This window comes from Plectropomus leopardus, chromosome 21 (assembly GCF_026936395.1).
Source record: "Plectropomus leopardus strain MGB_pleo_1.0 chromosome 21, ASM2693639v1, whole genome shotgun sequence".
Lineage (NCBI taxonomy): Eukaryota > Metazoa > Chordata > Actinopteri > Perciformes > Serranidae > Plectropomus > Plectropomus leopardus.
The window spans coordinates 3,362,292-3,389,712 of NC_142196.1; positions in this window are offsets into that span (position 1 = coordinate 3,362,292).

The following is a 27,421-nucleotide window of genomic DNA, read 5'->3' on the forward strand; positions in this document are numbered from 1 at the left end:
GACCTCAGGCAGTTTTGTTCAGCTCCTAAGCCTGGTTTTCATGCTAATGGTCAGCTCAACATTTCCCATGGCTCTAATCTTTGTCTGCGTTCAAACCTGACAGATAGGCTGTGTGTATGTGTGTGCGTGTGTGAAAGAGAGAGAGAGAGAGAGAGAAGCTGCCACTAACGAGTTCCCTCCTGAGCGGTATGTTTTATTTAACAAACAGCCAGACCACAGTTCCAGTTGACACCAACAGCCATAAACAACCATGAAGTGAAACTGCAAGGCTCAGCCAGAGCTACATTAAACATGAGTAGCGCTACATAGATGTAAGGCAAAGAACTAATTTACAGCAGCTTTGTCTGCAATATACAGTAGATACAGCATCTGTTCTTTTAGCAGCTCGCCTCCTTCTGCATGGATTAGAGTTAAAAGCATTACAGTAAAGGTCCTTGGACGAATAGACCGTATAAGGGCAGACTAGAATATTATTTTTTGGTGCAGCTGCACTGGCCATCTGGAATAGCGGTGCAGTGTTCCCTGAGGACCGGTCAAGCTGTAAGCAGCGAGTCCAGAGACATCGATACTGAAACCAGGCCTGTAGCTCACATTCTCTCCCTCGACTAACAGTGGGAGTTGAGCTATTGCTGGACGACAGGGGCTAGATGTCAGAAAGGTCAAAATTTAGGACAAAACAAAATACTGCAGCACAGTACATTACAATAGTATCTCCTAAAAAAACCTAAAAAAAAAAAACTTGCATAAAATTTTGGCTGGTGATGAGGGGCAAGAAGTGTAAGGTGTAGTTTGGATTTTTTGTGGGGTTGTAGTAGGTCCATAGTTAGTGTATTGGATACACTAGATGTATGTCAGCACACCTCCATTAAAGGTAAGCAATGTATAGATGTGGAGGGCGTCACCTAAAATGTTTAAAGCAATAAAAGGGAAACTCAAAACAGCTCAAGTTCTCTATTATTGCTTTTGTCAAAGCTACCAGACTCCATTGAGAAAAACAGTAATTTTAGCTCGCTGAACATGGGAGCTGCTGGTCTATTGCTGCCTTAATCACTTAGTATGTTTGTGTTATTGTGTAACTTCAGGTCAACCATTTTAAATGCCAAAGTCACACAATAGCTCAAGCAAAAACCTGATAGAGGCAGTGACCAGCAACAGTAATGTTAAATCCAGCCCGTTTTGGTCCCTAAAGTTTTATATGCTGCTGCTTTGTCAATGATTTTGGCATGAGATGCAGGCCAAAAGCCACCTTACGCGATATAATGATACGTTGCTAGGCTGTATCAATTTATAATGACGCCAGACCATCAGGCCATCATATGCCACCAGTGGGGTTGATGACAGTTGCTGCAGCTTTATGATACATGGACAGGCGGGATCAGTTGCTAACACAACCAGATGGAGCCTGTTCTGGCCTCAGGTTGAAACCTGCTGGTGACAATGTAATAAAAGGAGTTGGCAGGAGTGAGGGTGGATGGGTCCAACAAACCCTGGGCTTTTAACTGGGAGCCTGTTGTTCACTAATATGAATGTCAAGAAAAACCATGATGTTATTATCATAAGCTAATAATCCATGCCTTTGTAGCCTATTCTTGAACCTGTGCTTTTGATGACATCCTGGTATTGGTTGCCATGTGTCTTTGTTGCCTAATCCTAATCAAATGCTTTTGTTGACTTCCCGTTATTAGTGTCCATGTGCTTTTGCTGCATAATCCTGACCATGTGCTTTTGTTGACATCCCAGCGTTGGTTGCGGCACCCCGAATGTAGATGCAGGAGGATACCTAGTACATAATATGTGGATGCAAAATCTACTGAAAAAAATTACAATATGTCATTAGATGTGATGAGAATGTGTTGGTGAAATCACTGTCATTTTCAATGAAGTCTGGCACTGAAGAAAGTGATAGAACAGTCTTATTTTCCCATCAGAAATCCCACTTTGGTGGTGTTGAAAATATTTCAGTATAGATGTATTTTGGTGGCTTATGCACTCCAGGAATTGAATGATGCCATCCTATCAGCAGCAACATGCCCAAGCAACCAGATGGAATCTTCATAGTAGCTGCTGTTTTTAATCAACTCATCCGTCAACTTCAAAGATGTAGCAGGGTCAAGGATAAATTTAATGTAAAAATGTAATTTTCATTTTTCATTTTTAAAATTTGTTTAAAAACTGACTAATAATCTAACTTCTACCTTAAATATGTTTTGTTTCCGCCCCCTCCACAGCAGTGCATTGCAAAGTTTCAGTGTCAGTACTCCTGCCTGCCTCTCCAAACTGAGGATGTATTGACTGGCATCTACTGTATGTAATACACTGACAATGGATAAGTACCTCATACAATCCCACTTCAATAGATTTGAACTACCTTTTAAATTTTGTGGTGAAGCTGGCAGCTGCAGATGACCGAACCACTTAAAAGCAGTCAGTCTTTTGCTAAAAGGAAAACGGGGGTGGTGATTTCCACTTGATCCATGTGAACTGAACTTAACACTAAGTTTCCCGGTGTCTGCTGTCCTCTAACTGTTCAGTGTAGGCTGTCTTTTGAATGCTGTTTTATAATGTACAATTCCTCTCTGAATGCGTGCCTGTTTTGTTTGTTAGAGCATGCACAGTGTGAACGCTCTGGCAACGAGCAGTGTATCAGTCATTTCTGCAACTCTTAAAGTCTTTGATGTTGTTAGTTGAGTGGGCTTAAAGACCAACTTGTGTTACTTACGTAATTACCCGAGCTTTAAAAGTTCTTCTGAACAGTCAGACGTATGCATGCTTTTGATCTGCTCCATATGCACGGGCCCAGCAACAAAGGCCTTTCAGGAAAGATGTATTTTAAATATCCTAAATGACTTCTCACTGTGACACTGATGTGCTACAGAGCAATGAAAAAGTCATTATTAGCTATTTTATATATAAATATCTAGTCATCCTTTTAACGGTTTGTCTAGGTCAATCAGAGTAGCAGAGATAGCCTTCAACCCAATCACATCTTCCACTTCTGTGTTGTAAATCCTGAGGTGTTCTTAGGTCATAGGGGAAATGTTGTCCCTGTGGTTTGCTCTGAATTTGGCCTCGGGTCATCTCCCAGCTGGATGTGCCCAGAGTACCTCCTCAGGGAGGCATCCTCAGCAGAACAACCTCAAGTGTTTCTTTGTGGGTAAGGTCTTAATCCTGTCTGTAAGAGTGAGCAACATCAGAATAGAACTTATTTTGACACCAATCTTTTGCTGTGCCGCTTTTCAAGGACATGTTGCCAATACTCAACCAGTTCTGTGTCATGGCATCAAGGTCATAGGTTTTGTTTTAACATTGCCCCCTCAATGCACATATGACAGTTTGTTCTCACTCCGAGAGAAAACAATAAAATGAGATGAGATGAGATAAAATACGATAATCCAATCCTTTATTAGTCCCACAATGGGGAAGCTTGCATTGTTACAGCAGCAAAGGGATATCAAAGAAAGGTATGTACAAGATAATAAAGCAAAAAAGAACAATCTAAACAGTATGATCAAGACACAAAACTCAACGGTTAAAAAAAAAACAAATCCACAACAATTGCACATTGTTATAAATTGCACACTGTTATTAGTATTAGTCTTTAGGTAGGTGTACCTTATGAATTGGCAACTGAGTGTGCCATCTCAAGCTTAGATCCACTGCACTGCTGCTCTGCTCTGCAAGTCAAATCCACCTTAATATTTCACCTGAGGCATCGACCACTTATGGCAAATATACCTGATATTATTCATCTTGTTGCCTCATGGTGAGGTGAATTATTTTTTTGTTGAATTTACCAAGGCATTGTGCAGTTTGTAAAATAATTAAGTAACAACTGGTTGAGGAGTAGTTGGAGAGATGGTTCTTTTTCAGAACCCCTGAGGGATTTTGTTCCACAAGATATTCAAGCTTACAATCCATTCCGGTGCCCCCTGCTGCACCAGGTGGTTAGGATAATGAGCTATTAACATTTCATTTTCATTGCCTTGCTTTCATACAGTAAGAGGTGCGGTCACCGCATAGTGGTTAATATTTCAACAAAGCCCTCTGCGATGTATTTTTAGTCGTCTACAAGGCTCTTAACAAGTTGCAAGGGGAGAAAAGCACACTAGCATGAAAGTAGAAGGTTGAGTACCATCCACAGGGGGCAGGCAGTGGAAATGGCGGGAGAGAATGACATTGTAGACTTAGTAAGCGAATATGCACCAGACTGGGGCTCTCTGTTTTGCATAATGTACATTTCAAGGGGTGTTCATCAGCATCTGGTGGAGACTTGTGATGCAGAAGTATATGCACTGTTTCAATGAACGTGCCTGTGCATTTTAATGCTATCTTCTAAGTTAAGTGTTCTTCCGCACTGTTGGCTTAGTCTTAATGACGAGTCATAAGTATATTCGGTGCCGTTTACCACCAGGATTTTATGGCTGATAGCTGTGACATCAGAGATTTAGTGCAGATCTTCCTTGGGTTCGACACAACTGATTGATTTCTGACAATATGTCTTCCACAACTTGATTTTCAAAGTAAAGACAGGATGCTGTCAGCCCCTTATGAATGTGCCCGAGGAAAGCCACTGCATTTTACTAGAATTGCTCACATCACTTTCAAATGGTCCATTAGTTAAGACTGATCACCTTTATTAAGTTTCCTCAGGGAGAGAAACAGCAGAGAGGTGAGACAAGTGAGCGTCTGATTGGGAAAAATGTCCTCTGCATTCGTGAGCGAGAACTTTCACTTTAAGTGCTGCATGACAATATTCTCTTTGGCTACAGCTTTTGCATTCAAGACTATAGCTTAATTAAGGTGACATCAGTATTATCCTTGGACTCGGGAGAGGCTGGTTGTGCTCACTCAGTAATCTAATTGTTGGGTGACATTAGTTGCAAAACGTGAATAAATTTGCACTTAAAGCTACTTTGGACAGGAGTTGTAATTTGAGGCATGATGCAAAGAAAAGAAAACTTTATCTTTGCTTTCTAACTCAGAATGGACAAGTTGTACAAAGGTTCACAGGGTAAAGTAAGAGCTATTTTATCCAAATAGGCTCTGACTGCATGCTCTCATGTAATTAGATTGTGTTTTTATTTCCTGTTAAAAGTCTGGTAAAAATAGCTTTAATTGTGGATTCCAGTAAAATATGACATCGTTATTCCTGGTTTCCTTCCTCTGATTATTATTCTATTGGAAGCAACCTGCCATGACATCAGGCCGTATATAATGTAGGAATAACCACAAATAAATAAATAAAATATGCTTTTAGTGCTCACAGAAGTGCTGTCTGTCTTATATATATTTTTTCTAAAATAAGTTTGTCTGTGTCCTGTTTCATGTTTTATGTAATTGCCATTAATACCAGTTTTTTCAGCAAACACTTGTCAAGGCCACTCTAAAAATCCAGGCTTTTGTGCATTTGTCAGGGCAGTGCAGGCGGAGCTCTGAGTGAGTTCTTTTTTAGTTCCAAAGCTTTTTTTGACTTGCAGTACCTTGCACATGGAGGCACAAGAAGTAAAGTTAGAGGTGACAAAAGTCATAATTCTATCCACCATAGGTTCAAACCCAGAACCCTCTTGCTGTGAAGCAACAATGCTAACCACTGCACCACTATGCCACACATGTACGTAACATAAGATAACAGTGGCAGCTGGCATCAAGCAACAGGCATAACACAACACATTCTCATCCCAAATCACATATTGCAGCTTTGTCAGTGGACTTCTGCATCAAAATATCACATTTTAGGTATCTGGTATGACCATCTGCATCTGCATCTGTTGTTGGATGCTGGTCCCATGATGTCAGCAAAAGCACATGGTTGGATGATGCTGAATGTAGTTATATTTAGGCAACAACAGAACATGGCAGCCAGTGCCAGGACATCAGCAAACACACATGCTGGCATGGCACTTAGGCAACCAAGTCACAGATGGTTAGGTTTAGGCAAAAGAGGCACATGGTAAGGAGTAGACAAAAACCATAACATTCACACATGAAGCGAACACCAGACTTCCGCATCAAAGTCTGGGTTTGTTCAACCCCTCCACCTCATTAACAGTGTTTCAACCTGACGCTGTCCTGCCACGTTTTGTGTGAATGTGACAGGTTACGTCCGTCCGTGTTCTCAAGTAATGCAGCCCATGCGCATATCAGATAAACAAAGCAGTTGCCATTTACAGGTGCATAATAACACCACGGCCGGTTTTGTCTGGCCGCTTTCTCAGCTGATGCTGTTCAGTGGCGTTTCATGCAGATATGGAAGGTGCCTTTTGATGTTGAGCCCTTATTCCAAAAAGAACTGACAGAGCAATGCTATTTTACGTAACAAGAACAGGCTGTGTAACCACAATCACTGGGAACCTGCGAGACAAGAAAGCACAAGATGTACTTTCGCAGGAGTTTTTGTGCTGTACAGTACTTGAGAAAGTGTACTTGCCTTTCACAACTGGCAGTAGCTGCATTTTGCTGTTATACACCATGACATGTACAAATTACTATAAAACCATTTTGTTTTCATCTTTCTTTCTTTCACTGATTCTACTAACAATCCCGTGATTGCATTCTTGCTGACTGTGGGGGTGTTTCTGAAAAGCAGTGAGCATGTAAGCATGTATCAGAGCACGCCATCAAGGTGGCCCTCTGATAACACATCTCTGGGCCCCAAATTGCCTGTCTAGAAGTCAAGGAGATTAGATGGAAACAGGCCCTCCTGAATCTAGCAGTCATTACTCTCAAAATAGAAACAGTCCATAGAGTCCATGTTGGCAAACACACACATACACACACTCGTGTGCACACACACAGCTCTGAAAGTGTCGAACCTGTCTAACCAATCTATCAGGAGAGATTTTGGAGGTGATAATGTCTTGTTTTCTTTTTTTTATTTTCAATGTACTCCATATCACGCTCACCCTTTAAACCCTGTGTATTCTTTTAGTGCTTGTAGAACATGAAACAGGGACAATAAAGCGCAGTCATTCAAAACATTGCAGCTGAATTAGATCACTGTTGCACTCCGGAAATTTCAATATACCGTGTGTTCTGTATTCTGAAGCCGGACTGGTTAATTTTTCACCTCTGTGACTTCAAATGGCTGCAAGAGATCACTGTTTGAAAAATGTGAACTTTAATACCCGAGAATCCTGAAAGGTGATGTAAGTGCACTGCCATAGCCTTGGCAGCTGTGTGATTGCTTTATACCAAAGGATACCAAAGGGATGAGGGAGGGAAATGATTGAATGTTGGTTGATTGTGGTTTTCCCCGGGATGAAGAGCTGCCTCGCGGCCGGTGTTTAGGAAGCACTGCTGGATTCTGCTCTTCAGACTCAATTTGTCCTCTGTGGAGATTTTCCACCAGCGCCCAAACAGACACAAGAATTTCATTTGGTGCAAATAAGTTAAATCTACAGCCGTTCAATTAGTGCTTTCAGGGTGCTCTTATTTGTGAGTTGTGGGCTTATTAAGGCTGATGTTTGAGTCACTGAGGATAATTTTGTCCACAAATTTGGTTCACATAAAGCTTGAAAACAACAACTGGACAAATTAAAAATAAATACTAAAAAAAAATTAAAATACAAGGCAAAAATGACTGCTGTGAATTTTGTTTTTTAGAATGATTCCATTTCCAGTTGTGATCTTACTGGATATATGTAAGTGTATTGTTTATATAAGTAGGCTTATGGACATATTTATTCTCTGTGCAATGGTCATCCACAAACTAGTTCACTGATTACAACAATTTGGTCTGTTCAGCCTTCATCTAGTGATGAATCGGGAATACCTGATGAAGGTTGGACAAAGTAATGTCGTGGTTACATAAATATATAAGCAGTAAGCGTGTGTGGGTTCCATGTTTTCAAGATTGCACCTTCCTCCAATACACATGTCGCACATTTAGGTGTTAAGAGATTTTATTCTAGGTCTAAAAACTGTTAAAAAGCATCCAGGGCAGTGCACAACATTTGGGGGCAGGTGCTCAAGAGAAAAAAGGGCACTGCATATATTATTATTTATGTATAAATGATTAGGTTACAGCTATTTCAGTACTTAACAAAAGTTTTAGTGTCATTACTCTATGAGGGTGTTAAATGACAGTGATTTTAGAAAAAATGTAATGTACATGCAAAAAAAAAAAAACATTGGAAAAACTTCAATGAAAAATTCAAACTTTTTTTGTTTTTGCATTTCATTTGATTTAGGATATTTGATTTTTTATTAACTTTTGTTTAGAGGCCATTGCTGCTAGTCATTTAATCGTTTACTTGTTTTTATTGTTTTTGTGTACTGATTCACTTATGCAGCTGTATAATAAAATAAAAAAAAATCTACAAAATTATCAATTTACACAGGGACACCTAATGGTACCTAAATGGCTAAATGGAGCAAAAGATGATGTCTGTTGGATTAATTGTAAAGCCCTCTGAACCAAATATGCGCAATTTGATTTGGGTTTCACACAGCTGATTCAAACAGTCATCTTCCTGTGACTACTAAAACAATGCTGATATCATTAGAGAGCTGAGAATCTGCTCTTCTCACCAGTTTATCAAACTAAAATGGTGCTTCAAGGATTAGTGTGAATGAAAATAAAGGAACAAGTAGCAAATAGAAAATAGAAAAAGAAAAAGCAAAAAAAAAGGGCATTTGTCTAGTCAGAGGCCAAAGGGGCGAGTGCTTGATCACCATCTATGTGTGCCTGTGGCTGAAGACATTAATGAGCCACACTGCTGAATAGGGTGACATGTTCTTTCATTGGTGCTGAAAGCCACAGAAAAAGTAAGGAAGTCAGAAAATACTGGAGATGGACTCACACATTCTTGGTTTTGGCATTTCTGTGGGATTCGTTGGTAGTGTAAAAAATACAGTATGTCACCATTCAGATGTGGCACACCTGTACCTGCACATTCATTACAGTTATCTCGATGCGCTGCCTGCAAGATACTTTATCTCTGCAGCCCACACACAGGTGAAACAGCTTCTCTTATTAAAGGATAGGGTCACAATGAACAATGCACACATGCACATATGTGTATTTCAACAGTAAATGGTTGCTATAGGTGTTCCTGTCACCCACACGGGGTCATAAAGAGATCCCTTCCTAATGCAGCTCCAATGTAAGTGATGGAGGTCACAATCTACAGTCATCCCTCTGTGCAAAAATACATTTCACTGTTCAGCTGCGGTTAACACAAGGCTTCAGTAGTCAGAATCAGACAAAACAAGAAAAGTTTCTTTCCAAAGTTACAGTCTTTTTAGTGCAAAATGTCGTCTTTGTGGCAGTATCTCTGTGCTGCAGTTCAGCAAGGACACACTGTTTGGGAATACAAAAAGAGGGAGTTTTGTACTAAAAAGACTAAATTTGGAAGATATGCATTTGAACTCAGACTGCTGAAGCTTCGTATTAGCTTTAGCTCATCCGTAGAATACTTTCCTGGAAGAAAACAGAATGGTGGATTTTCTCCCCTATCGCCTACATTGGAGACATGCTCAAAAGTGTATTATATATGACAAAAATAACTTTTGTTAAAAAGTGCCTTTAATCATATGTAGTGTTAATTTTTCTATGTTTACAACCTGCTAAGTAGGCTGTAATTTAGGTATAAAATAATAGTTTTGTTAAAAAATGTAAGATACTGGAAAAGAACAAGAAAAAAAACAAACAATTATATGTTGTAGTGTTAAAAAAGTCAACTGTAAAATATTGTGAAAAAAACTAATACTGTATTTTCATCAAAATACATGATTTCTTCTTTGTTTGAGATGACTCGCTGTAATAAATACTTCTGCGCAGTAACTTGTGGTTTGTGACCTTTTGAGTTGTGGTCACTGCACTCCAAGCCCGTTCTCATTCCGAACTCGTAAAATGGTACTGCTTTGTCAGCGCTTTTGTGCGCAGCGCCAAAGGACACCTGCCTTATTCATGTAATATTCAGATGGTCAACATCAGTTGAGAATGCGGCCGGATGGAACCTATTATGTCAACATGATGCACTGCTAGATGGCAAAGATAAGAGCTTTGAGACGTCCTTCAAGATGCAGCATCAGGACAATATCTGGTTAAAGCGAGGAGCGATAAAATGACAAATAAGTCAACAGGGACACACCTATAGTATGTCGGTAATTTGTCAAAGTGACCTCTTGTGTCACGCCAATCTTTAACCGCTTTAATATCGTGTGTGACAAACTTTGTGTTCTGTGATGTCCCTTTCTCACCTGCAGCTTCCCAGGTGTGCTGTGTTGCCTAACAATGTGCATTGGTCATTAAGGTGCAGCTGGTCTGGGAAGGAGCTGCTTCAGAACTCCTGATCCAGCAGCAGAGGAGACAGGCTTCTGGTGTTGGGACTGCTGGTCTTGCTGCATCTCTGCTTGAGATTTTTATTGCCTTGTTTGCTTATCTTATGTGATTAAATCTCATCAATTTGATTCTTTTAAAAGTGTTGGTGTTGCCCACAGGTGGGCTGAAACAGTAGCCCTGCTGCCAGTTGTTTTTCTTAATAAGAAAATACTTTACAGTGCATCCAGTTTAGAGAGGCATGATGATTACAGAAAATAAAAAAGGCATATTCTGAGATGGATATAGTCTGTATATTAGACTGCTTTGTCACAGTTTGTTAACATTAAAAATATGTTCATTATATAGAAACATAATGGCAACTGTTCCAGCTTTATGTGTTCTATAATGAAGTACCTTTTCTGCCCACAGACCCAGGTTAGTGTCTTAGTGAGGTATGTTGAGTCTAAAGCCACAGTTTCCGGAACTACAACCAGGGCACTCTGCTAGATCTCTGTAGCGGTTATTAATAACTACGTTAGAATTTGGATTTTGCACTCGTTAAAGTAAAAGGGGTACCATTCTCCATTCAGGAGAAAATTAAATCTTAAATTATGACAGTGTTAAAACATGTCATCACTTTAATCAGTCTCACAATCTGTACCGTTTATCCTGTATACATTGATCTTGTTTCTCTCATGAAATAACATCCACAGACAATGAGTTGGCGATAAATGAAAATAATTTACTTAGGCTGATAAAATGATGAGTAAATAGAGGAAGTAGTATGACATATAAGGGACAGTGAACAAATGAAAAGGAACCTAAGTGATGTATGTTCAGGTGATGCAAATGATTAATTATGGATGATAGTGGGGGAAATACGTGACCGTCTAAAGCGTGGATGCGCACTGAACGGTGAATTAGAATTTAGAAATTTGGCATTAAAGCTTCGCTATATGACATCAACTCTGATCACCAGAAAATGTTATTCTGTCGACTTGATTAGACTTCCCCGGGGAGGTCCAGGTCATCGCTTCACTCCAGGGGAGAGCTGCGGCGCGTCTTCCAAACGAGGTGACCCGCTGAAAGGCGGCGCCGGCGGCCGGGCAGGTGGAGTCGGTGTGCGGCGCGCTTTAACTGGCCTCGGTGTTCGCCTCGGCGAACCGGTATAAGTCTTTAAACAAAGTCCTTAAGAGCAGGCAACGGATGCTGATAGTTAGTGCAGCAGGTGTTGCTTCCAGATCCGTGGCAGAGTTGATGGCGTAAGTAGTAGTAGTAGTCCCATTGGTCTGACGGAGTCACTTTAAATTATTGATTTGAGTTTACTTAAAACAAATTGCAAAAGTGTCTTTACTGACCAAAAACTGGTATAAAGAAAAGCGTCAAAGAGATTTAAAAAGAAAATGGCTTCAAAAAGTAAAGTTCAGCAAAGCTCTGGTGAGCTGTTGCGGCTCTGCTTATAAAATTGAAGAAAAGAAAAAGTTGCGAGCGCGGATACATGAGAAACGCCGCAGCAAAAGGAAGCGAAAAGAAGCCTGAAGAGAAGCCTGAAAAGGCTTGAAGAAGCAAAAAGAAGCAAAAAGTGAAGAGAGAGGACTTGAGAAGAGAGGCTCTGAGCTGAGCTCACTCAGTTTTTATCTTTCAATTTGGGGTGCGGATGGAAGGCGGCGTTAGCGAACTTTTGCACCGAGTGATCGCACATCTGGCATTAGTTTCTAAAAGACCTAATGTAATTTAGGAGACATTTATTTCTCTGTACTTTATGACGAATTACGCGATCTAACCTGTTGTGTATAAATTCACGTATCTCATCACCACTTTAGTCTCATCACAGTAACTTCAAATACATGTTAGGAGACCTAAAGGCAATTTATAACGTAACACATGATTCTGAAGATCCTTTGCTCAATTCTTTGAGCAAACATTATACAATGAATGCACAATAAGATGTATCTATAAAGTTGGTTACGAGATTACTGATAATTAAGGTCACTAGATGGCAATAGGGCTCCATCACAAAAAGGGAATAAAACATGCTTTTACCTAAATCATTCAAATTAAATGATAAAAGACTTGTTGTTGGAGTTGGTCCTTCTTCTTCATCAAAGCACATAGACAAACTCTTAGCTACAAGGAGAAGGATTAGAGAATTAAGTTAAACTTTAACTTGCAACCTAGGTCCAAGCGATTCTGTTAGATGTTAGTCTCAACACAAGGATTTATAATGACTTTAAAACATGTTCTGCCTTTTGTCATCTCAGCAGGGGGGGCAATGAATGTCTGTTGCTTCATATGCCTGAGTGACCCCAGGAGGTCATTCAGATGTCTTACATCCTGTTGTATGCTGGATGTGGCCTCAAGAATGCCTATCTCCCACACATCTTATGATGAAAAGGGCCAAGTACTTATACATGTACTGACACTTTCTGTGGCTTAAAAGCAGAATGTGTTTGCAGATGCCTACATGGAGTATCAGTTAAGTTAATCAGCAACCCTCTGTTGGATGCTTTGGGTTCGTAAAAAAGTGTCTCTTGACGTGTCCCCCACTTGCCCAGGGGACGTTGAGCTCTGGAGTTCCTCAGAGGGAAAATGTAATGACCATGCCAAGGCAGTCCACTACAATCTCCATGGTATATATGCATCGCAAGGTTTTTTGAGGTGTTTTTTTTTTTTTTTTAGACCCAAACCTACAGTTTATCAGTAATGCAGAAAATCTCAGCATGAATATTGTTTACTTTATTTACACAACTGAGGCTCTCAGTGACCTGCTGAATGTGTGTGTGTGTAGTGTTTTCTGCTCACGTTGTCCACAGTGACTCTAAAAGAAGCTTCTGTAAAACCACAGATTGCAGTAAACATCAACAGTTCACTATATTTTTTAATAAGGATGCATTAATTGTACATGAAATACAATATGATTCCTTAAAATCATACCACTTTTTCTGTTTATATGCTTGGTTCTGGTCTTATCAGAGTTTGTTTTTTACGCTGCTATTATATTACAGCTGAAGAGTCTATTGGTATTTATCACAGATAATATTCAATCAGTAAAAGTCATTTTACTTTGATCTATCCAAAAACTGAAGTGGGATAGGACAATGTCATACCTAAATATATTTCCCCATTGTTATGCTTAAATCTGATGCTTCAAGATTAAAGTTTAAAAGCTTCAAAATGTGAAGCTGTCGCATTAGAAAAACAAAGTAATAAAATAGCCTACATAGATCGCCCTTATTAACTTGTGCATTCACTATACGTCACTTTATTTCAGCTCTTGCCTTAATTGAAGCAACAGTGTCACTTTGCGCTCTAATACTTTTTAAAATATTCTTTAAAGGCGGAAGTAGGCAGCATGCAATGAATCATTTATACTTGTCAAACGATGCATTAAATGCATAACTGACTCACTTTCTGTGAATGTGCTCCGGGCCTGAAGCAGAAAGCCTGAGTTAACAGAGACAGCTGATAACATTCTTTATAGTACCCTGTTATCTCTGAGTGAGGCTTTTTCAAGCAGCTCAGTCAAAGAGAGCCTGGCTCTGTTGAACTGGCTTTGTGGTGCAGACGCATGTGTGCTGCATTGCCTAAATAGGTGAATTACTCGTTAAGGTGCAGCTGGTCTGGGAATGAGCTGCTTCAGAACTCCTGTTCCACCAGCAGAGTGAAGAGGTTTCTGATGTTAGGACTGCTGGTCTTACCGCCTCTCTGTCGGGGATTTTTATTGCCTTGTTTGCTTATCTTATTTTAATAAATGCCATGGATTTGACTGTTGAAAAAGGTGTCTTAAGTTATTATTTTGGTTCAGTGTTGGAGTGTTGTTCACCTCATAGGGTCATTCACAGATGGGGCATATGAAATTGGGGCTGGTCCAGGACACGAACGTCCATGAAGAGTGGTGAATGCAAATATTGGATCTTGTCGTATTGCTGTCTGTTTAGTTGTGCTTTGGACTGGGTAACTGCTTCTGCAGCATGGAAGTTTTGAGTACCTTGACGTGGGAGCCACAGGGAAGTTTTAAAGAGCTTGCCTCTTTGTTATTTCGCCTTTGTTATTTTTGGTGGTAATTCTGAGTGGGGGCATGCTTCAGTGTACCACAGTTCTTCCACTGAGTTCAGTGTTTAAAGTTGCCTTGAGCTCAGCAGGTCTCCGAAGACTAGTTAGGTTAGTTAGCCATCTTGGTAGGCAGGTCAGGGTTGGATTGCCTCAACAGCTTGTTTTTCCTTTTTTTGGTACTTTTCACAGCAACTGCAATGTGCATCAAAGTGTGGTGAGGTGCAAAAACTAAAGAAATGTATATGTCTCCTTCTGGCAACAAGGTCGTGTCGAGCCTAAATATAGTTGATTATAATGTTTTAATTCAGTGCATCACGTTTAAATGTTTAGAGCTACTGAATGAGCAGCTGTCACGTTAAAAAAATGGAGTGATGTAATAGCCTAAATAGATGTCTTTAAGAACATGAGTGGCTTCTGGTCTTGCTGCCTCTCTGTTGGGGATTTTTATTGTCTTGTTTGCTCATCTTATGTTAATAAAGCCTACGGATTTGATTGTTTTAAAGGTGTCTGTGTCTGTGGTTCCCCCGGTAGAGCTGCCCACAGGTAGGGTGAAACAGCAACCGTGCTGCCAATTGTTTTTATTACTGGAAAATTCTTTACAGTTCCAGTTTGGAGAGGCATGATGATTACAGAGAATAACTTCTTCAATGTACAAAAAAAGTTATATTCTAAAATGGATTTACCAATCTGTACATTAGATTGCTCTGTCACTGTGTGCATTGATTGTGTTTATTCAGGCTTTTTGTGCCCTGAGGAAGGAACACATTGGCAATCAACATCTTATCTGAAATACTGCACCATGTTTTACTCAATACTGTGGACAATTTTTTAGGATTTTTTTTTTTTGCTTTACATGAATTAATTATAATCTGAATATACTAGAAGTGGAAAAAGCAAACCTGAAACCTGAGAAAATTTAATTTCCTTCAAAAACACAGGAAAAAACCTAAATGAGCAACTTGACAAGAAATGTACCCACAAAATCTTGCAAAAGGAGACATGGAAACCAAATTAGCTGGGCATCATGATTAGATGTTATCAAAAAACAAAAATATCCAGACAGCCCATTCTGATTACAGAGTTTTCAAATACTGCTGCTTCTGCAGTGCTTTTTGGCATAAGATTATGATGCCAATTCACCTAACCATCCATGCCAGCATGTGTGTTTTTGATGTCCTGCTGTTGGTTGCTTGTGTTGTTTAAACATAACCACTTGCAGTGTCATCCCACTATGTGCATATGATGACATCATGTCACAAAGTAGAACGTCAACAGCAGAAGGATACCTTTCACTGCAAAATGGCAATATGTGATCACATTGAATGAGTCCATGTCGGTCCAGACAAATACATTTAGAATTATCTCAACTGCATATTTTTAATTTTTTTATGATTTTTTTTTTTTTTTTTTTTTTGCTTCTTTTCAGGTAATTTTCATGTAATTTTTCTAAATTCCATGCTGATTTTTTGGCCATTTCTTGTTTAGTTGCACTTCACCATGTTTTTGACAGAAATCAAGCCAGTTTGCTCAGGTTTCAAAAGGGCAATGTTATCATTTTTAGTGTATCTCTGAGTGCTTTATATAAGCAAATAATAGCTTTATTACAATGTCATTTATCGAATGTAGCACTATTTACACAGATCCTTTTCAATTACAAGCATCTCTGCGTTTATAGTGACTATACATCATGTAATGAGAGGATGCTCACCTAGCAACTGGCATAATCAACCTGCACATGTTCTCTATATCATTACTCTGACCTCCCACGTATTGTAATTACCTCGTCAGAGAAGAAAAGGAACGTGTACATAACACTGAGGGAACAGTGTGGAAGTTGAAAGAGAGCCAGCAGCGGTTTAATCAGACAGCAAAAGCAGCATTTGAGGAGAAGTTCCCATTCCCTACAGTGTGTTTCACATTGGAATCAAAGCTCTGCACCGAGGCTACATGAAGACAGGAAGCTAGGTGTTGACTCAGGCCTGATGGGTTCAGCGCCTCAGATGTGAGGTGTTAGGGAAAAAAAGGAGAGAAAAAAAAAAACAAAAAAGGACCAGGTGGGCAGGCAGATGACAGAGGCTGTGCTCCCAAATATGATAGCGCCTCAAGCTAACCTGTCTGTGGGTGATAAGCGTCAAACGCCAAAGCGCCAGGTAGCTTAAGCACATGTAGTATTTAACTGTAGCTCAACACATGTATGGGATTCTCTCCCTAACTTTGAGTTAGTAATTTTGTGTGCCCGGGAACCACTTTAGCAGTTTTCTAAAATCAAGGACAGCATCAGCGTGCAAGATTGGTAAGACCACAGGAGAGCACATTCTTAACAAACATTTACACAACAAAAAAATGTTGCAGAAAATAAATATACTGCCAAAAGCCCCTCCTTTTTTTCTTTACACATCAGCCATCGACTGCGTTTACATGTGTGCTACAATCCTGGTTTTAACCAGGTGTTTGTGAAACACAAAAACAGAATAACCCATTCAATCAAACAATCAATTAAAATTGATTCAATCTGGGTCCAACCAACCAGGGACTTTTATGTGGGATTCCAGTGTATGTTGCCCAAACATAACCACGTGCAGCATAATTCCATGTGTTTGAGTTGACATCATGGTCGCGGCATCCTGGAACGCAAAGAACAGACGCAGAAGGATACCTAGAGCGGGATATTGGGGAAGTTCACTGCAAAGCAGCAACATGTGATGACTTGCGATGAGAACATGTGGAAATATCTGATACAGATCCTTTTTGCTGAGAAGGAATAAGTTAATTGAGGTGTTGAGAAATCAAAACAGCTCTAGATGATCAAAAAATCGAGACTCTGTTAGAATCATGTATGGAATATGGATAAGCAGGTTTCTCGTGTTCCAGGTAAAGAACACATCCCAAATTAGATCAAAACCAAGAGCAGACTCAAACTGGGATACAAACATGAAACTTGCTCATTAAATACAGTATACAATATATTCTTTCAACACTTTCTCTGTTTTTGTTTGGTTGTTTTTCAGAGTATGTCACCTTGTTTTGTAGATGCATGTTTTTAATTAGTGATCGCAGTCAGTGAAAGTTGGATCTTTCTGGATCCTACTGCACACCTTCACCTCCTCAGCAAGTTATTTACTGTAAGTGTTACTGTGGCCTGCTTTCCGGGTGGTAGACTTCTAACACCGTGTGCAGCATGAAATCAGATCACAGTTGCTCGTGGCATAATGGAAAAGAGTTCCACTGTAAACAGACACACCAGCTGCTCAAGGAGTGTTTGCTGTAGTATTAAACCACACATGCTGTTTCCACCAGTCACTCTGTGTGATGCCAAATGAACTTAAGAATTAAATCTTAAAAGATTAAAAGCTTAATATTTGATTTGCTTATTATTAAACAATAAAAAAAATAGAATTTGAGTGATTTTCCTATGTAATCGAATGCAAACAAAATTCTCTCAAACGTATCTTGTCTGTTACCCCTAAGGCTGACCACAAGTTAGGAGGGAGGCTGGAGGAAGGACAGAGCTATTCCCTGATGTCAACTGCTTGCTTCTGCAACATATGAAAGACAAACACAGTGCGCATGGTGCAGAAATTGAAAGAGCAGTGTTAGGTGTTAGATGAGATAGTTTTCGTCAAACAAGCATGCAGCATCTGGGGAATAAGCCCCTAAAGATAGAGCAGCACATATACTCTGGTTATCTTTAAATTACATACAGTACTTCAGCACCCAGGAAGGTCCTAATGTGTAACAATACACGTGGGCTGATGCTGAAATATATGTAGGGTTATGAATGTATTTCAGACATTACAGCTGCAGACATGAGTATTAATTCCTTTGTTTGCAAACAATGTCTGAAAAACACTGTTGACTGTAATGTGTCACTCAACACCTGTACATGTCGATTTGAAACTTGCTCATTAAAAAGATGTGTCAGCCGTGGCGGAACAACAAGCCGCATGCACGACAATGATCTGCCTGTGTTTCGTCTCTGATACAACAAAACAAATGTTGCATTTCCAACCCAAAGGCTCCAGTTTGACACCTCGTGAAACTTGAGTGATGAGTTGATAAAACTCTGTGCAAAGTCCAACGCAAGCACTGCACACTTAACTGATCATTAAAGCACCGATCATACTGCAGGGATGCTAGTAATATGAACACATGATAACAGACTGAGCTGTCACAACACATTTTTTTTTTTTTGCCTGAGTGGTTGATGGCTATTATTCCCTTAGAGATGCCCGTTCAAATGTCATAAGAGATGAACAAGCAAAATTCTTCCAATTGTTAAATGCAGGCTATATTTAAAATGTGATACATCTTGTGTATATTATTGTTATTCATGCTTATGTATATTTGTTGTTTATTATAGCATTTCACGTTTTTATGTTTTAACTAAAATATTGGTTTTATACATTGCATGCTAGCACAAGGAGCAGTTTTATATTTTACACTCTTTACACACAGCACATTATCCATATTATGATTTAAATATTCACAAACTATTGCTATTTGCTTATAACCATGTCTGTACATTTACATTTTAACACAATTTACATAATCAGCGTATAAAACATACTTTTATTTGAAATATTTACACACTATTTCTTATTGTTTAATATTACTGTATTTCTGTTTCATACTTTATATATTTGTATTCTTGTGCTGGTACTTATTTCTACTAGCTATAATTCTCTGTACTGGCATCAGAGCTACTGTAATGATCCACAATTTCCCTCCAGGGATAAATGAAGTATTTCTGATTGTGATTTTGATATTGCCCATATGCCCAGCTAATCAACAGTTTAAATTAAATATCTCCTCAATATTTCAGTGTCTTGCTTTCCATCTTACATAAGTTCAAAACTGGAGCCAAACCTTGACTATCAGATTGTCATTGTCTCATTTTAGAATGATGTCGTCTGCACCGGTCCCCGAGAGAAGCTGCTCCGGCTGGAGAGCTAAAGTTTGATTTTGTGCATGCCCATATGAGTGCATATATGCAATATGGTACCACTACAAAGACACAAATATTTAATGAGTCCTTAAAGCCCGGAAATGAGTTGAATGGGTTTATGGTTATAAGCCTGAAATAAGGTCTGTGGTTAACACAAGCTTAAGAGACTTTCACATTTTGTTACAAAACATCAGTAAAAAATATCCCACTCACAAACTTTTTTTGTCTAAAAAAAGGTGGATGCTAACACAAGGCTAAACGAGACTACAGAACATCATCATGACGAACCTCTGTGTGGATTGCGTATAACATACGCTTTTACTCTTGGTGATTGCCTTTAAATCTCAAAAACCCTAAAACTGGTGTATATTCATTATGTTGATGACAACACTCAGAGAAAATAAACGAGCAAAGAAAAATAAATGAGAAAAAAAGACAAAGCATTCTATCTGGAATGGACAGACTCTTCCATGATCATTTCCTCCACAGGCAGCGGAAAATCAGTATGTCTCATCATATGTTGAGAGATGTGGAGATTATTAAAAGCATCAGTGTGAAGTGGCACTTTGCGACAAAGCACAGAGACCATCTTTTCAGCAAACACACCCACTCATACAACTGCAGTGAAATGGAGCTGAATAATATTCCAAGCTTTGTGTTTGTGTGTGTGTGTGTGTGTGTGTGTACACCTTTGTGACTGTATCTTTAACCCTTTAACTAAAAAAAGGCCTTTATGACCGAGGTCATTAAATAGAGCACCATTTGAAGGCCAACTCGAAAGTAAGCATCGCTCTGGTTCCCTCGTCATAAAGCCTATGGGATTTTTCCATTGGATTTTGGATTACAGGAGAAAATAAGACCTTTGGCAAACAAATCTTTATTATACTTATGATACTATACTGGATATGAATGTGCAGCTGCCTGTAAGCAGGAGCACCATGAGGGCAGTTCTCCCTGCTGGTCAGCTGCAGTTCTCCTTCTCTGCTCCTTTATCATCACATGAAGAGCTCTGTCCCTGCCTCTCTGTCCCTGCTTGCCTCTGTGCCTGTCTGTCTCTGTGTCTGCCTATCTCTCTGCCTCTCTGTTTAGACACAACATACAAGCATTGTGGAAACACTGGATGCATATTTTATTGTTTCTTATGATCAAATCATATACACCATATTGAATATAACTCTTATAAACTTCATAATAAAGAATTTTGTGTGTTTTCCTGCTAGATTTGCTCTTGGAAAAAAATATAGATGCCGAAACTATTGTTGGAGATCATGAGCCTGCCAGTGTATGTGAATCGATTGCTCAACATGGGTGCTGAAAGGAAGCAGACAGTGCTTCCATGGAAAATCGGTGCACTTCGCCGCTTTTCTACGTTCACTGTGAACCTAGCATTACAAGCACCACTTTTAGGATTTTTGAGCCCTAAATGCAATCACCAGAAGTAAAAAGCTAACATTGAGATATAAATAAACTATGCCACAGTCACATGATTTAACGTTGCCATCTCTACGAGGCTGTTCAGCGCGGCTTGGCATGATGACTTTCTGTAGTCTCATTTAGCCACTTGTGAGCAACCACCTTTTTAAGACACATAAAAGCTTCAAATTTTGTGAGTGAGTTATTTACTAATGCATTTTATGTTGCGGGAAAGAAAAACGTGAAAAACTTTTTTTCAGACTTCAAACTAGAAACTCATTAATAAAAAGGGGGACGGGGGGCGGGGGGACTGAAGGTGCTAAAATGCTAACTCATTTCCTGGTTTTAGGACTCATTACTGGGGCACTCTGTATAAGTACAATATAAAAAGTTATCAAAACATTTTAAAACTTAATATTATTATGATTAATGAAGATATTGAATCAAAAAGTGAACTGCTTTAAAATGTTGTGACATGTATTGTAACACTGCAAAAACATGTACTAAACAACACCGAATTACAGCCTGATTTATGACAGAAAGCAGAAAAAAAGCCTCCTGCTAGCTGAGATGAAATGAGGACACACTGCTGTGGCTGTCATGGTGATAAAGACTTTATTTTAAATGAGGGGAGATGAAGGACCTTTTTCTTTTTTTTTTCCTCCCAAAGTTACCTTGACATGCCAGCTTTGTTAAATGTTATGGTGCAGTGCATCTACCAATTAGAACTACAGAAAATATATCGCATTCATTTTCACACCTGTCTAGAGAATAGGCTGCTACTCAGCACTGTGCAAAAGGAGAGGGCATTCCAAAAAAACAAGATGTTCTTTAGACAAATATAAGTATAAAACAAATTTACAAAAATATGTGTGGGGCTGAAACTTGAACAAGGACACGCTCTGAGTCACTGCAGAGGTTGAGCCTGATAGAGGTGTATGGAGCAAAGGACCAGGTCACAAAGTCAGCCTCAATGACGGTCTGTTTTCTTGAGTATTACCAAGATTCTCAGCAGTCTGGGCGGGAGCAGCCATTCACTCGTCAACACTGATTAAAGATGGTTTTGTAGAGGATCTAAGCGAGTTCAGCACCGGGCCGAGCAGCATGGATTAGAAAAAGTGGAGGGAGGGCGGATACAGACTGGGGCCCTGAGGGGTCCCGGAGGAGACGGTGCAGCATGGAGAGCTCCCCTCAATTAAATCTGAAGTGCGGTGCGACAGGTGGGAGGCAATCCCGGTGAGATCCCCAGGTCAGCACTGATGATGAGGAGCATCTGCTGGTTGACAGTATCAAAGGCAGTTGGTAGGTTGAGGATGAAGAGGATACAAAGCAGGAGCAGCTCGAGCAGAGAATAGCTCTTCAGTCTCACATGAATCAGCCCTTTTAAAGCCAGACAGAACTCTGTGGAGATACAAAGAATTTTACTGGTTCAAGAAAAAGAATTGATTCTTGGAAGTCTGTATGCAGTCGTGTAAGAAAGCAGTTTGTAGAGTAATGTATATAAATAATTAAAAACACTTACTTAGAGAAATCAGGAAACTGTAATATTTGTTGATAATGAAAAGGCTCATCTAACACCAGAATCCTCCACAAAATTGCTTCACACGGGATACATTGTTTAAACAGAGGTATGGGACAGAAGTCCTATAACTGAACTACTATAACCATAACTTGAAAGATGACCAGTATGAAATGAAACGAAAGAAAGCCTTTCATCAATTGTGGTCACAATCATAATAGGGATACTTTGTGAGAACATGCTTGACAACAAATTCATCTCATTGGTTGAAAAGGTCATGATATGTCATGTGTGTTCACGTCCTGTCTCTGCTGCCCCTGAGTGGCAAAAAAACATCAGATATCCTGCATGATATCTGTTTATTATTCTGCCAGTTGCATTTAGTTTTCAGTTAAAAATTTCCTTGTTGAAATGCACCACAAAACTCGTCACATTACTGTGTCCCTCCTCCACCTTCATTTTGGCTCATTTACAGTGTATTAATTCTAAAGTGGCCCATTAAACAGATTACATTCCCTCTTGCATACGAATTATCATTAGGTGTGAAATGTGTTGTGATATTTGTTGTAGATTATCACACTTTATTAGGTTTGATGGCAGCATGTGCGCTTTAATTTAGAGGGTCTGCATCAAAAACTTAAGGTTTTTATCTCTAGAATAACTAAACCAGCCACAGTGCACTAAGTACACTCTACCTGGTAGCACTGTGTATACACCAACTCTGTCTTTTTTGTTTCTGTCATAGGACTCAAGATAAAAAGTTGGTTTGAGAAATATCTAACACCTGCACACTAGAAGTCAACTTTGGGGTTGACGATGTCATATACAACATAATGTTACTTACATTAAATATCTGTGTAACGCTGCATGCGATTTGCAATCCAGAGACTTATTTAAATAGATCTATAATGATAATTCCAATACGGGGCCCAACCTCCAATGCTGTGTTCAGGTCTCTTCAAACATCCATGGATACATGACCTTACTAAACACCCAAATTGTCCTACCAATGAGAAACAGTTTGGTTTGACAAGAGCATATCGACCAACCAACTGACAAACTGACCAGGAGGTGACAGCCTTACAACATGGAAAGTGTTCATCCTCTGGGGAGCATGAGTGCATATCATTCAGCTTTTTATATATTTTATTCTACATTCCTCTATAGAGGAACAGTCAGCAGGTAATAACTATATGCATACATGTTACTTTAAATATGAAAGTTAATTTTTGACTCCAGATAGTAGTTTTGAGCTCTGGAAAAATCGTACAAGTTCACCTTGAGTTCATGTTATATATTATATTGTCAAACAACCCACACTGTGAAGGAATCTGAACAAGAGTCTCAGTGAGTATTGGAAACAGACAACATCAGCTCTCTTCGAAATCCAGACCAAAACCGCTCACAACATCATCATCTGGGAAGGGGTCCAAGGTCATCGACCAGGAGTCTGTGGACGACTGGAGAAAGATCAAGGAGGACATTGACATCTGACACCAGAGGCCATCCTTGAACAGAGACAGTTCAGTCTAGCCATAAGTTCAAGCTCTGGACCGAATTACTGGACTGATATACAGTCCAGTATATAGTCCATGATATTCCTATCCATAGGGCCCTTACTATATACACCAACAGAGATCTGATACAGACAAAAACAAACCTTTCTTGTCTATTTTAATTTGACATAGGTGTTGGTGTCATGGGTTCTGTGACATAGAAACCCAGAACTCTCCTGGGTAATATAAAAATTAGATTGGTTTTTGTCAAGACTTGTTATGACTTTCTTTAAATTCTTGAAGACTGCTACTTTTGCTAGTTGGATGAGAGGAATCTCTTCAAGAAATTCAAGCAAGTCCAGCTGCCTACGGTTTAGCAGTACCTCCAAAACATTCTTATCTCAAGTCATCAGTAGCAACGATTTGGACTGTTGCATCTACATATTACACTCTTACCTTCTGAGTCTAGCATTAACGCTTTGAGATGCCGCCACTGTGATGTCATCAGCACAAGCACATGGTGGGATTATGCTGCACATGGTTAAGTTTAGGCAACAAAAGCACATGGCCGCCAACGCCAAATGTCAACCAATGCACATGCTGCCAACGTGCTCATTCAATATCGTCACATGCTTTGCAGTGAACTTCCACAAAAAAATTATTTGTTTTAGGTAACCTTCTGTGTCTGCTCTTTACATTGTGGGATACCGCCACCATGATGTCAACTAATGCACATGGTGGGATTATGCTGGACATGGTTATGTTTAGTCAACGACAACACATCTAACAGCGTCAATAAATGCACATGCTGGCACAGGTGGTTTGGTTTAGGCAAATGACGCACAAAGTAAGCTATAGGAAAAAAAAAATCACATTCAGATGGGAAGCGAACACTGAATCAAAGTCCGGTGTTTGTTGGATCCCATTCACCGCCCTCCAGCCCACCATATAGGAACCTTTTGTGCTACTTATATGATGACAGTACCGGTAGCATTTCGACCTGATGCCACCCGTCTGGCTGCCATGGCAGGTGTAGCCCAGCCATTGTAAAATAACACTGTGACCGGTTTGTTCAGCCAGGTTCTCAGCTCATAATGTTTAGAGGTGTACAATGTGGATGCGAAAGGAGGCTTTTGTCGTTTGGATCATACACTGAAAGCACTGTCAAAGCGGTGATATTTGACAACTTTGGAATGACAACAGGCTTGATAGATCATAGTCGTCAAGACTTGCTTTAGTTTCTTTAATACTGCCACTTTCATCACTTGGATGAGAGGTGAAACGTCTTCAAGAAAGCACTTAGAACTATGAAAAGTACTTTATACAACCCTTACTTCAAAAAAATCCAAGCTATCCCTGTATTATATTTTTTTTATTTCCACAGACTTGTAGCTTTGACTTTTTAATGAAACAAACAAAGTTCATCTTTCATACTGATGATTAATTCGAGAAAGTTTCATGCCGACCCAAGCAGCACAAGTGCTCAATGAGTCACATCTGTAAGAAAAATGAACGCGATTTCTACTTCCGGAACCAGGGGCACAAAAATAGATCCTCCGAAGCTCCTCACCAGCTTCGAAATAGAGAAGAAAATGATTTCTTCCGTAATTAATTTTCCAAAGTTATACAACCCAGCCTCCAAGGAGCAATCTGCAGTGGAGTGTCTTAGTGTTTGATAGGTCTTCGTTACCTTTTACCCTTAAGCAACACACACACACTCACATCTACGCAGCCTCTTGCATTGCTTTGCTGTACTGCTATTGTTGGTGTGAGGTCCCCTTTGGCCCCATCAGTATTAGTGTATAGTAATTTTTCAGGAATAAAAAGGAAAAAAAAGTACAGAAGCAGTGTGGTGGCAGTCTGTCAGAACTTCTGCCACATATTTCATATTGCAGAGCCAGGTAGTGTATTCTCTCTCTGCACATCCATCCAAAAAGCCAAAGTGAGAGGGGAGGGCGAGGTAGGTGTGTGTGGAATGGGGAGGTGTTGGTGATCGATTCCAGTGCTCAAAGCGAGTCAGATGTGAGTGTGTCCACAGAGGGAGAGAGAGTGGAAAAGCTGCACTGGAGCTGATTGCCTACTCTCGAATTGCTCGGAGATGTGACTCTTCTTCTTGAGCTCCTCTATAGGGTAGTGTGTGTTAAATACTTGATCACCTGGCTTACATCCTCTGCAGAACTTGGCTCTGCCTCTTGTCCTCAGCAGCACGGAGAGACATCTCTGATACATTAGTGATGCTTGTTTTAAAATGAACGACAAATGAGCGCAGCACTCCCACGAAAAACTTTGACCATTTCTGCGAGCCCACAGTGGGCAATACATAAAGAGGCAGTCAATACCAGCCAAACCATTACACTGATAGATAAGGAGCTGAAATTAAAAGAGACCTAAACACTAATGAGGGAGATAGGCGGAGACAGACAGAGAGCTGTTTTGCCTTCTCCATCGATTAGCCAGAGCCAATGTTCCGCCTTATATGCATATGGACAAACTGAATTCGAGGAGACGGGGGGAGGATAGGGATGGGGGCAGAGGCTTAAAGATTTGTTTTATAAATACTTTGGACTTGCGCTGGCAGACGGGGACGGCTGGGCTTTAATGAAACTGTCAGGCCATGTGAAAGCCTAATGAGGTTCCCCTAACGCTACATTAACGGTAGCCCCTCGGCCACCTTCTCATGCCAAATATAATTACATCATCATTACCAGCGCCATCCAGGTCCCTGCTGGACACACCAACCCCCCCCACTGCCTTTCCAACTCCTTGATCCCTTCTGCAACCCCCCCATAATCACACAGTTTCTCTGCATTGCGGCAGGGAAAAAAAAAAAAAAAACAGTAATTGATAGTCTCATTAGTTTTCCCATGTCCTTCCTGTAGTGCCATTTTCACATGAAATGAAAAGAAGGGAGACAAACAAAGTGCTGCGTAAGGCAGAGGGAGGCGGGGGGGGGGAGGGAGGAGAGCGGTTGAAATGTAAGTCACTGTCATCACATTTTAAGTTGGGATGTTTTTCCTGTGGAGTAATATCTGGGGTGTCCCTGAATGTTCACGGGAAATTCAGCAAAGCAGTAACACAATATAACCCCTTGGTGCATTTTATGTGCTTTGCATTCGTCTTTTTTCTTTTTTCTTTTTTTTTCCAAAAATAATTTTGACTTTCATGCATATGATGTCAATTTTGGCAAGATTGTGTATTTTTATTTAACCTTGGAATTTCCAGCTCAGCTCCTACAATAAGTCTAAAGTACACTGTAAACAAAACCAATGTGCAACTGAAGTGAGCCAACAATTATATAGCACAGTCACCAAAAAATGGTCACTGCACTCAAATATTCATCACAACTCTGCAGAACAGAGAGACCAAACAGTCATCATCTCAAACAAAGAAGACATCATAACCAAGTTACTGTTCAATTTGCCAAAACCTAGAACAAGCTGTTGAGGCACCCCAAACCTGACCTGCTTACAAACATGCATCTGGCACTTTAAGCTTTGGAGTAAGTGTGTGTGTGTTTGAAGGGCACTTTGTCATGACATTCTTAGGAGTTGTTCTTTTACTGTTTTTATACTTGATGCTATTTTAAAACTAGATGATAATCATTTTTTATGTATTTATTGTAGTGTTTTTTAAATCTGAATTGTTGTGATGTCCTGTCTTGGGCTGCTGAATTTCCTGTCTGCACAGCACATTTAGCCCTGGATACAAATAAAGAAACCTTGAACTTTCAA